Source organism: Halyomorpha halys, unplaced genomic scaffold (genome assembly GCF_000696795.3).
Source record: "Halyomorpha halys isolate HHAL.00 unplaced genomic scaffold, Hhal_1.1 Scaffold441.1, whole genome shotgun sequence".
Lineage (NCBI taxonomy): Eukaryota > Metazoa > Arthropoda > Insecta > Hemiptera > Pentatomidae > Halyomorpha > Halyomorpha halys.
Window position 1 is genome coordinate 156,138 of NW_027106497.1, and position 11,862 is coordinate 167,999.

The 11,862-nt window shown below is 29.3% G+C and overlaps 1 long non-coding RNA gene across 1 annotated transcript; it reads right to left on the minus strand.

Annotated features, from left to right (window-relative positions):
- Nucleotides 1-3,846: 3,846 nt before the first annotated feature.
- Nucleotides 3,847-5,097, minus strand: LOC136795160 (uncharacterized). Its single transcript, XR_010842730.1, has 3 exons — nt 4,712-5,097; nt 4,434-4,545; nt 3,847-3,871 (listed from the first exon to the last, which is right to left on the minus strand). It is a non-coding gene; the product is annotated as an uncharacterized lncRNA (long non-coding RNA).
- Between the last annotated feature and the right edge of the window lie 6,765 nt (nt 5,098-11,862).

Genomic DNA, 11,862 nt, shown 5'->3' on the forward strand with positions numbered 1-11,862 from the left:
AGATTTTTTCATTGAACTTTATTTTAGTTGATATATTTTTCACTATGTTGTTTGACATCAATCAGAAATTATTTGAAAAACTAATTACAAACTAATGTTAATTAAAATGAATTAACATCCATCGTAACATGTACATACTATCTTTGATACTCTGAGACCAGAAAAATGTACAATAAAGGCACAAGTTATAACCATCCCACGTAATGACATTTAACGACCCATTTGGGTAATATTAGCCAATATCGCAAAATATAGGTCAATTTCTGTAATCAAATGATTTATAACTCCACTCATAGGAACCTATTGTATAATTCTCTATGAAGCTTGTTAAAGAAAAAATGTCCCCTCCTCCCCAAAAAGGGGTTCTGACAAAATTAAACAAACTGATTTTTCAGCGTATACCTTTCTGACCTTATCTCACAAGTGCCATTTTCCGTTCATAGATTTTTAAAGTGTTTCATGTTTAATATAATGCATGAAGTAAAAAATTAATGTAAAAAGGTTACATGCACTATAAAAAAATTTACCTGAACCTTCCGTATTAATAGGATAAATTATAGCAAAAAACGATAATTTTTAGCAAAAAATGATAAATTATAGCAAAAAATGAAAAATTAATTTCGAAAATTGGTACCATAAAAAATAAAATGTTCAGGGTAGTGGGCAATCTTACAAAGGCTCAAAGGCATGTTAGGGGAGGAAAATAACGCTTTATTCAGGTACAATTCAGAAAACCTACTATAATTAGGGATGTTATAATTAAAATATTAGTCAATTACTGATTTTTTCACATTTTTTTCAATATTGAAGCATTAATTAAGTGGTAAAAAAAATAAAACCATTAAGAATAATTATCACTTGTACCTCTTTACTTCAAAATTCTTCAATTAGAATAGATATCAATATGACTCAAATGATTTTAATCAACAAGTATTGGACTAATTTATCCATAGGTAAGGAACGTTTTCTTGAAAACAGCAGCAGTAAGACGGGGAAGATTATCCAGAACAGAATTCTGGAGTCTTTAACAAATTCCATTTTAAAAAGGACTGTTACAAGTAATAGGGAGAGGCAAGATTTAAAATTTCCCAACAATTTTGGTATGGGTAGTACTATATTTCCTGAAAGGTAAATCCACATTTTTGGAAATCTGATCTCTCTAAACAGGTAAGCAATTATGAGTATAATAAATAACCTGTTTCAATAATCTTTAATCATAATTTTCACAGTTTGAAGTAGGCTCTCATACATCGAAGTTCCTAACTTTTAGGGTTTAATAAATATTAGGGGCCGTGGGAGGTGGAAGGAGTTGCAATAATCGCACCTCCTTCAATGCTCCTGCATTACTGAAAAATGAATGATAACAAAAGAGATTTAGTCAGTTTTATTGAACAGGATTTTTGAAAAAAAATTAAAATGGTTCACTTTTTTTAGTAGCAATAGCAATTTAAGTTTAAAAACGGAAATTTTCTTATACTTACAATTTAACTAAAAATTAATTGTTGCATTTAACGCATGTTTATACTTAAAGCAAATACATCTTACATAAGGAATAAGTATAGTTGTATTACTTTTTGTAACATTGACAAGACTATTAATTTTAGGAATTCAATACAAAATTTGTTGATTTGAGTTTTTACAAGTTTGTTAATTTTTTTTTCATGTCAATGTCACCCCTTCATAGAAGGTACCTCTGGCAAACCTCTTGTAATGTTTTTTAACATGAACCAGTCATTGACAAAGTACTAAAAGTATTTCTTGATGTTATTATTATGTCAAATTAGTTTGACTTATATTCCAATATTTAATATCAACAGTAAACAAAATTGAAAATGGGAATAATTAATTTATAAATAAATAATACCAGGCTAAGGATATTATATATTTCAAATAATTTATTAGTGAAATAATGGATAAAAATTCATTTTTTGTGACAGATTATTTCTCAAACTCTTCCAAAAACATTAAAAATTTTGCTTCGAATAAATTTTTTGTATTTTTAATTAAAGACATATACCTATGAGTAATTTATGAGAATCCATTACTTTGCAAATATTTATTTCATTTTGAATAATTTCATAACAAAAAAGAACTTGTTTAATTTTAATATTTTCACATCTACACAACCTGTGCACACATAATGCTTCAGTCTTTAAAAAAGAAGGTAAGTATCATCAATTTTTTTATTTTGTCTTTTCCAATGAGGTGAAATTTCTTTCCTAAAATTTTGAACTTCATTTTAGGAGCCGGAGTAGTAGTAATGAAGTAATTCATTGAAAATGAGGGAACGTATTAGAAAAGATAACAGACACATTAATAGAAAAATCCAGAAGAAAACTGATAATGATAACCCAGGGGACAAGTTTAATTAAAAGCAATGTAAAAACTTTATGAAAATACTAAACAAATATCTCCCCTCCCTCAACTAAATTTTAGAATATACAGGATAAAAACTGTTCTTGCCATTAGTAAATTATAGATTTAATTAATAAGACTTGTAGTATTGTAAGATATTTTATAATCAGCTGACAAAAATTATGTACATATGTATATAGAATACAATTCAAATAAATTTAAATTATGTTTTTAATATTGTTAATAATTTTAATATAGAATTTTATTGTCCAGTAATTGCATAATATATTTATACAAATATGTAATTATCTGATGTACAATTTAACCAAAATAAAATCATTGTTGTTTTAGAAATGTTGTAAAAATTAATAATTAAAATTACAATAAGCAAAGAAACGAGGAAATACCAACAAAACAAATAACTACTAAGCAGCAAAGGCAGGTGAGTGTAAAGGAACTCAAGGACAAAGGTGTACATAGGTTTAATTCATAGATTTGCAATGATAACCAGGTTAAGGAATAGACAAGACAAGACAACAGCATTAACACAGCAGAGCAGGTCGGCTCTCTAGAGGTAAATCTGCTAGCCACTATGCATATGTAAATTAAACATAAGAGTATATTTGTCATCCCACTCCTCACCTACCCTACTTGTGAGGATTTCATTTTACTGAAATGATTAAAATAAGAATTAAATTTTCTCCTTGATTATTTTAATGAATAGGTAGAATTATTATAGAATAGGTATTTAAATAAATTTTCTAAGCTGTAAATATTCAAAAATAAAAAATCGAAATAAATGCTTTGAAAAGAACACCAACACTTCACAAGGTATGTAGTAGCAATGATGGTAAGTAAATATTATTGTTTTTTAAGTTTTTGCAACATTAAACAAAAATAAAACTTGAATGAAAAAAACTTAAAAGAAATTTGTAAAAAATTTTTTCATAAAGCATTTTAAGTTTTTTTTACTTATTTGAAATTAATTTCATTAAGAATAAGGATATATTTTTACAAATCAAGACATATATCGATTTATATTATAAATTTTGGTTCTAACAATTGTTTATGTAATTTTATTTATTCTTTGGGAAATAATGCATTAGGCTTTCAAGTTTGGAATATAAGATAGTATATACTTAAATAAACATTGAATAAGTGTAAGTTAATAGAAAATAAATTAAAAGATTAAATTTCAATGGTTTACTAATACTATAAGGAGTCTAATATAAATAAAGTTACACATATACTGCACATCTAGAATGAAAGAAACACAACCCAGATATCAGATCATTAAAAATCACCTACCTGTTGTAAAGCGAAAACCCAGAACAGAACTTCATGAAAAACCTGTTTAGTCATTAACACAAACCTTATTCTGAGAAAGTATAATATTAATTCCTAGCTCAAACATACTCCTAGTTTTGTACCTTGCATTTTGGATGTGCATTATGTCAACAATGAATAAAATAATAAAATTAATGTTACACTTACCAGCCTGAAGATGGTTAAAAACCTGGAACATTTCAAAATTATGAATATGCAATAATTTAATAAATTGAAATTCTGAGAACATTTTTATTATTCAATGATATTCCACACTCTAAAGAAATTTTATTCTAAACAATTTAAAATATTTACACAACACAACCTCTATTGAGTTCTCAAAGTACTTCATTTGTTCTTAGGACTACCTTAAGATAATAATAATAATAAATTCATCAAACTTCAAGATTCACTCAAAAGCTAACATCAGAATTTTGCGATAAGTAATTAAAAAGTTTAAACTTAACAAATATTCTCTGTGTCAATTGATACAAATAAAACATGTAACTTTACTAATATGTTGGCCATCTATAAAAGGAATTAGATTTAATTAAAGCTTAGAGGAAAATTAATCATATTTATGTTATTTTAAAAAAGAAATTTTATTAGAAGAAAACTTCTAAGGCTGTATTAAATTTTTCCAAGCATTCTATTTTCTGATTTCAAAGAAGTATGATGGCTATTTGTATTTAATTTAATAAAACAGATATCTCTACCATTTTATATAAAATGGTAAAGTATGTCACACTTACAAGTTAAAAAGAAAAACAATCTATGGAAAAGATCTTCGTTCTTAAACCACTAAAATGTTCTTCAGTGTCACCATTGGATCAGCAGTTACAATATGAAAATGCCGCCAATAACCTGCAAGGTAGGTGACCTATTTATTAGAAAAAATATTAATGTAAAATATTTCGTTCCACATTAATTCAAATATTAACTTTAGTATTATTTTATTTGTAATTTAAACAATTATTTAAGTTTATTATACAATAATTAATTATTACTCTACAGAGTTAATATCAAAAACCTTTTATTTAACCTGTACAGGGTCATGATTAAGTGTTAAATGGAGGTGTTCCATAGATATTGCTTAGATCTTAGAGTAATCTTCAGGATAAACTACTCGGGGTTTTCTTTCTCTACTGTGACTCCTCTCCAGATTGCCCAAACATAGTAGAGTCGTCAAAAAGTAACCACAGTGATACTAGATGTACCACTATTCAACTATCAAGCAAATCAGTCACATGTGTTATCATCCCGCTCTCCAGAACTGATACTACTGGAACTTATTTAGTTTGGGGTGACATTAAACAAAAGGTCCATGCAAGCCCGGTCAATGGCTTTAAATCATTACAAAGAAGGATAATTGAAACTTGCTAAACAATAACACAAATCCAATGCCCCCGTGGTCATTGCTACTGTGGAAGGAATAAGCCGAATCTACCTTAATGCTCCAGGTTATTACTTTTAACAACATTTAATAGGAGTGTTAATATTTAAATTTTATTAATAATGTAGTTGGAACTCATGTTAATTTATTTATTATAATCAAAATCATTCATAGCAATTAACATCTTTTGACGTGAATATCTCCTAAACAAAGCGGTAACGGACATACATATTTTGTAACCCTTAACTCATAATTTCAGTTAGGACACTTAGTCCGGACCACACTTTGTATATTTCCGCTATAAAATAATAATAAATTACTAAATAATGATAGCATAATTTAGTAGCTAATATAGTAAAGTACTCATAATAACACTAGCAGAGCTTCAATTATTTTTTTATTTACAACAATTATTCACAACGTTCTTATTACCTTCTTTTCTTTGAATAGATTGGTCAAAATTAACTGTTAAAGCCACCTCAAATCGACTATGTCTTTTTGTTGGAAGGCTTTAAAATGAACAAAAAACAAACTGGCTCGGATTAAACATTTATTTAGTACAATTTATACATTTTAAAAACTAAAACTAAAATAAACAAAATATGATTAATAATGAATACAAGGAAAATAAAAAAAAAAGCCTTTCAGATAAAAATAAAATAGTTAGATAAATTATGAAAACGAAAAGAAACTAATCTAAAAAAAAAACAACGACGATATATACAATAAATACTAGTCGACAGATAAAGAACGTAACCGCGGAAAGAACTTAAAAAAACTTTATTGGTATCAAAGTTACAAAATATGCACTACTACTACTACACTATTACTACGAATAACAAAGTAACAACTCTAATAACTGAATGAACTCCTTAGCTCTGTAACAGGGGGATATAAATACAATGATGGTGGAAGGGGATAATGCTGAGTCAGATATATAGGGTTATGCACCTTAACTGACGTAGGGTTGCTCCACTCCGATAGGTCAGAGGAAGAGTGCTGCCGATATGTGTAGGTCGCAGTTCTGGTAGCTAAACCACTGCAATGGTCCAGAGTTGGTGTAGTGGCTCATCGATGGTCCAAATATCCAATAGTCGTGTTAATGCATTGGGCGAGCCGACAAAATGAACGCAGACAGGGCTGGTTACACACGTTCCTGGCCACTAATTATCCGGAACTCATATCAAAATCGAAACAGAGAAGTGGTCTGGTTCCGAACTGTTATGACGACTAGAACACTCAAAAAATGTCTAATAAAATAACATGAACCAAACGCAGACAGGGATGCTAATTAGCTGGAACTGCTATTAAAGTCGAAACACAGAAGTGGTCTGGTTCCGAATTATAATGACGACTAAACATTCAAAAAATGTCTAATAAAATAACATGAACCAAACGCAGACAGGGCTCCCTAGACGCTACCATGGCCACTAATTAGCCGGAACTGCTCTAAAAAACTAAGATGGTCGGTCCGTTGCTAGGTGACGCCTTAGCAACAATCATCAGCCCCTAACAACTGTTTCTATTACTCATTATAACACACAAATATAATTACACATTATAATTTTTAATAACTTATTCTAATAAAAATAAAACTAATTATAACAAAATTAAATACTAATAAAACTCAAATACTATTTACAATTATTTACTAGGTAATTATATATTATGGCGTTAACATTAACATAACTATTCTTTATTACCCAGGTTCAATAAACCTGGGTAATAAAGAATCACTATCATTTCTTTTCAAACTGCGAACTACATTCACATTTACAAATTAAGTTACACTGTCAGATTTGACGAAAGTACGTGATATTAGGATTATCGATTGTAATGATCTCTTATTTCTTTAAGAGACTTTTTAACTGCGAAGATATTTTTATTCAACCCTTATCGGCCACTCCCCACCACCGGAAGCCCAGGATTTTCCTTCCTCTACCTCCCTCTGACGGTACTGAGCGTAATATTGTCGATCTGGGTTGGCAAAAATACAAAATCTTTTCAGAAAGTTGGTTTACTAATTTTTTTTGCTCCAGTGGTCAAAATATTATAAATAACATCGTAATTTATAAATAATAAATATTAAAAATTTAAAAGAAGTATTCTTTCTTAATATAATGGAAAATATATTCTTCAACTAGAACTAATTCATCAGAATAATGACATTATGTTATACTATCATAAGAATAGAAAACTTATTAAATAACGAAACGAAACACAATAATTAACATTTAAAATTTGATAAATTACTTAAACAATGCGAGATGTAACAGAGAAATTCGTTGTTTGCAGTATTCCAATTGTATCTAACAATATGTCTCTTTTCAGTACATCATGGCAGTCAATTTTTTTTTAACTTAATTTTTAGCACTACAATCCTGTGAGGATTTTTCTAAAAAATGAACGAGGAAAGTGTCGAAATCTGGAAATGGTGCTACTTCAACTGGAAAATAAAAGCACAAATAATTATGCCTCTCTCCATAACTTGTTTTTTAGATGCTACGAGTGCGAGCTAAAGTTATGTAACCCAATAGAGAGGTGAATGGATGGCGCAAAAGTCCTATTTAATCCATGGCTGCATAATACTTATTCATAATACCTAATAATATAATAATAATACTCACTACCTCTATCAAGGGCGAATTAAGCGGCGAGTAGTCTTAACGATCGCTTAGGCCTTTGGATAGATGGGATCCGGAGGTCTCGGAAAGTTAGTTAAAAAGCTATGTAGGCTGTAGGCGAAAAGGTTCAACAATTTTTCTACAAAATATCATACAAATCTAGGAATGAAATTGAAAGTTGATCCTTTTAATTGTTTAATCCTATAAATATTTAATTAATTGTTTTTAAAAATGATTTTTCGGGATATCATTTCATGTAGAAGATGGAAAAATTAAGTTTTGTTATAAATTAAAAAATAAAAGCTGGGTTGAAGGCGGGAAATGCTTGTTATTTTTCAATTTCAAAACTGCTTAGCTCGCGCCTTCTATCGAAAAACTTAGAATTTACAAAACTATTATCCTTCCCACTGTTCCTTATGGATGTGAGATTTGGCCTCTTACACTAAGGGATGAACAGCGCCTTAGGGTTTTCGAAAATAAAGTATTGCGAAAAATATTCGGACCGAAAAAGTATGTATTAACGGGAGAATTTAGAGATTACACAACGCTGAATTAAGGGAACTACACCCGGTAAATATAATTCAAGTTATAGCATTGCGGCGTGTAAGGTTGTAGGGCTTAGTAACGAGCGGATCCCTAAAATGGTAATAAACACTGAACTAACGGGTAAACGAGGGGTAGACCGAAACGTAGATGGGAGGATTGTATTAAAACTGATTTAGTGGAATTGGGTTTGAAGGACCATCACTGGAAGGATGTATGCAGAGAGCGTTTGGTGGTATCGGCATCGAACCTTCGGGTTCGTTAGGCCTTCATTATTATAAAATAAAAAAAATTTAGATATAGAATATTAATTTACCAAAAAAAATCATCAATCATAAGAAGTATATTTATTGACTTCTGAACGTTCCTCAGACAATTGTTGAAAACATAAACAAATCTATTAAAGATAACATTTGACACGAAAAAAATTGGACTTTGTATGGTTCTTAGGAATAAATGATTCTTTATTACCTTATAAAAGCTGCTGGTATAATGATTTAAAAGAGACAAAAAGTGACAAGGAAAATCCTTTGAGGTCAAAGAAGATCAAGAAAGATAACAATGTGATCCTAATTAACAACAAATTTATAAACATTACAATCTTTAATTAAGATTGAAATCAAAATTCAAAACCAACAATATCATTTATGTCTTAATATTGTTCTTACAAGAATTATTTCGATGCATTATTGTTTCTTGTGTGTTATTGTTCTTTAACAGTAAAAATCGCCAACCCATAAATTATAATATAGAAATTAAATGAATGGAAACTAATGTTTCTTTTGGGTGTTTTCCTTTGAAAATAACGTAAATTGTACAGATTACCAACCCCATTGTCATAGTGCAAAATCACTGGTTCCGATTAGGATTGACAACAATAAAGTTAACTTTCAAATTGAGTAAGGAGTTGAAATTTTGAGTTGGTGTAAGAGAAGTGCTTTTTCGGGTTCTCCAATTCTCCCTTCCCCTCATTATTTTCATCATGTTTAAGCCTTCAGGAAACAGTAGATGTATTTTAATCTGTTTATCTAACGGAAATGGAAGAAAATAGGATCTTAGTGACAGAACCTTTCTACTCTGGCATTTTTTTTTTTTAATTTTTACTTAAATAAAAATTGGTCAAGATTGCATTTCAAGCAATCCGATGAGGGAGTAAAATATCAAAAAAATTGAATACTATTCAGTATTTTATTTATAATATTATCAACCTATTAGTTATAATAAATAATTAATGCAATTAATTAATTTAAATAACAGCTTAAATTGAATCGATATGGATATGATGTCGATTACTGATCATGTGCTTGCCTCCACCTTCCTACGCTGTTCGGTTCGAAGGTTTCAGATGATTCTTGATTCTCAGAAGAGGTGGTTCGTTAGCGTCGTTAAGAGGCGACAGTTATATAATGCCGAAGTAGAACCACTGAAGAAGATGATAAGGAACATAACCATGTTCTGCGACAAATCTTATTAATTCTAATAGCTATCCTCAAAGGGTAAATTAAAAATTTTGATGTCACTATAGATTTAATTAATTGGCTTCAAAAACATACACGAATAATTAAAATTTATGTATTTATTTAATTTTTATTGGTTATATTAAAAAAATTATCATTAATCTACGCATTAAAAGCCATCTGTAAGTTTCTGTAATCGTTATTCCTAGTACTGTAGATCTCGGATTGATTTTTAAGTTATAGCTATACGAAATTTAGAATTAAGTATTGCGGGCAGTGTATAGCCCCTACCCCTTGTCCATTTCTAAGTTTTATCAATAAATAATTATGATTAAAGTTTTAATTGTAGTAATGTTGAATTAATAATTAACAATAATTAAAGGTTAAATAAATATAATGTTGAGATAGAGGGAGGAGAGGAAGACAAAGAGATTAAAACCGCCCATTATTTCTTTTAATATAGTAAATCTGTTTTAATCCGCTATTATTCAATAAACAATCATTAATTATAATTTATTGAGCACCTTTTCGTGTTTTCTAATAATTTAAGGTAGAAAACAGAAAAAAAATTTGTACATTACCTTTTCCTTAAAAATAGCACATATGGTTAGGACGAAAAGTTCTAACAATGTATAATCATAATTTATTGTTTCGTTTTTATGTTACATTGACTGACCACTAAATAATATTTAATCCAAAATAATTTTTGTAAAAGAAGTTATGAATGAACATTCAAACAAATAATAAAATAAAGTATAAGTAACTTTTAAGATTAATCTGAAGGAAGGCCCAAAATTGTCACTATTCCTCATTGAGCTGTAGATATCAAATTTCCTCAGTTCTAAGCTATTTAAAAAAATAATTATGTTTATACCACTTTTTTTAAATTTTATTAAAGGGCTGAAATTAGAGTAAATATTATGATCAAAAACTGTATTTTATGTTGTTCCGAATTTGCTATTAGATTTTGATAACTATATTCGTTTCAATCATTTTTATTCCATCATCAAACCAAAGTAATCATGCTCTTGTTTTTTTAAAAGATCATTTATATTTTTGGGGGGGTGGAGGGATTCTGAATCATATTTTGAATTTTGCCACCTTGCGTCTAGGATGCTAAATGCATAAAACTCATCACAACCACAAAAAATAGCACCTATTTCATTTTATTGATATAGTTCGAAAACTATTCGTAACTAATAAGTAATCCTTTATATTATTTAATTATCAAATATTTTATCATAGCATTATTCTAAATGATACATTAGGTAATTAATATTTCATTAACAGCTGAAATTATAGAGGTTGCAGAGCACGTGACCGATATAGCACGAGATCCTAAGGGCCAACGTGATGTTTGGTGAAGAACTACGTCAAAGAGCAGGGCTTCATTGAAATGTGATCCAGCAATCGTTAGTCTTTGCTTCTCCACCTGTAACTTACCTCATTCTTTCCAACAGCTTAATTGTATATTTAATGATTGATGAACTGTGGGGTCAATGAAATTCAATCAGCGACATCTTAAACTAAATCGGGGCCCCGGGCACCTTTAACAATTTTGGGTTATTAACAGAAATAAACAACATACTAGTTAAAACTACTTAATACTAGTTTTACTTAATATTTTAAAAGTAACAAACAATTTATTGATGTGAACAAAAATTTGCGGTATTTGAAAATCGAACCTGGGTACCAACAATCAATATATAATTCTCCATTAAAAAATCCTTCATATCCCTTTGACCTCCATAAAAACGGTATGATTACTTAATAATCATCCAATCATTTAGTATTACATACCTTTTGATGTAGTATGTCCTTCAATCACTTATTTTATCTCTATTTTTTTCTTTTTAAATCATTCATGAGAACTACGTAAAATTCAATAGACCAATTTACTTACTGAACAGATATTGCGAAACGATGGGTCTAGATACACTTACCTGATGTAGATATATTGATAGATAGGGAAGACAAAGAAGGCGACTTACGTCCACTATTGATTGAGGTCATCTCATAAAGCGACATGCGACTTAACTATATCAGTACAATCACATCTGTCCACTTCCTAACCCAGTTGCCTCGGGTCAGGTACGTAATATCATGATGAGTCCAGTCATGCCCCAACCATCCTCCCTAGTTTCCTTTCTTATCTTACATATAA